The 1,196-nt window shown below is 58.0% G+C and overlaps 1 protein-coding gene across 1 annotated transcript in view; it reads right to left on the minus strand.

Annotated features, from left to right (window-relative positions):
- DNAH17 (dynein, axonemal, heavy chain 17) overlaps positions 1-1,196 on the minus strand; it is a 118,607-nt gene that overhangs the window by 44,345 nt on the left and 73,066 nt on the right. The gene's annotated exons all lie outside the window — the stretch shown is intronic.

The raw sequence follows: 1,196 nt of genomic DNA on the forward strand, positions 1-1,196 counted from the left end.
AGCGTTCTGCGTGATGCTTCCTCCACGAGGGAGGCTTTTCCCAGCGTGTCCCGACACACCCACTATCGGGTCCACCCTGCCCTTGGCCGTGGGGCCGGCTTTATCTGACATCTGCCCTCTTGAAGATTCTCCAGGGTAAACTCACAGGCAGGTGTGGACCCGGGGCTGTAGCTTAACGACTTGGAGGGCCCTCTTCAAGGAGAGGAGTGCAAAAATCCGAGCAAACTTTACAAGAGAGTGTGGCCCTGTAAAGCCATTTCAGGGGCTTGGAAGGGGCCTGTGTGAGGGGCCGGGCTTGGCCCCCGTGGGCTCCACGGCTGATCCCTGCAGACGGGGACACACTCGGCCCTCGTCCTTTGGCCAAAACTCCCTTCCCTGTCTCGGTACCCTAGAATTCCCCCCACCCCCACTCTGCTTTCAGTTCATCCGAAATGATGTCTGACTGGCGGCTCTGTCACCTCCCCAGGGAGCTGTCCCTAACACCATATATTTGGTGGCTGTCCCTGCTGGGTTCCTACAGCCTGTGACCTCTGGGAGTTAGTGCCATTCAGTGGGGAAAAGGCAAGTGATGGATCTGGACACATTTGGACTTGAAACCCAGTTCTGCCACTTACTAGGGCTGTGACCTCGAGCAGCCACTTAACCTCTGTGCTCCTGTTTCTTGGCAGTGAAGGCAGATTCCTTGATCTGATCTCACAGACTGATTTCTGGGGTTCTTTTGGTCTCAGAATTCTCAGATTTCGCCTGGGCTACTTATTTTAAGAGACAACTGAACTGAATGTTCTCATCTTTCTAAATTGAAGACCTAAACGTGACACCCTCAGCTTCCTGGTGCCGCTGGGGCAGAGTCCGCACTCTGTCCAGCTGCCCAGAGGTCCTGGGGGTCTGGCTGCAGCTGCCCTGGGCACCCTCTCCCTCCGGCTACACTGACCTCCTCTGGTTCCCGCACACGCCACGTCCCCTCCTGCCACAGGGCCTTTGCATGTGGCGTTCTCTGCCTGGGATGCTCGCCAGGGCCAGTGCCCACTTGGCCTCCAGCTTCCGCTGCATAAGGCCACCCCAGGGGCATCTCTGACTCAGGCAGGTAGTTGCGGGGGGTCCCCTGTGACTGCACTGGGAGGCTTTCCTCAGAGCTCCTCCTTTGCTCTGCAACTGCCCCTTGGTGGAAGGGGGATCTTGGTGGAAGGGGGCCACGG

This window comes from Propithecus coquereli, unplaced genomic scaffold (genome assembly GCF_000956105.1).
Source record: "Propithecus coquereli isolate 6110/MARCELLA unplaced genomic scaffold, Pcoq_1.0 Scaffold706, whole genome shotgun sequence".
In the NCBI taxonomy this organism is placed as follows: Eukaryota; Metazoa; Chordata; class Mammalia; order Primates; family Indriidae; genus Propithecus; species Propithecus coquereli.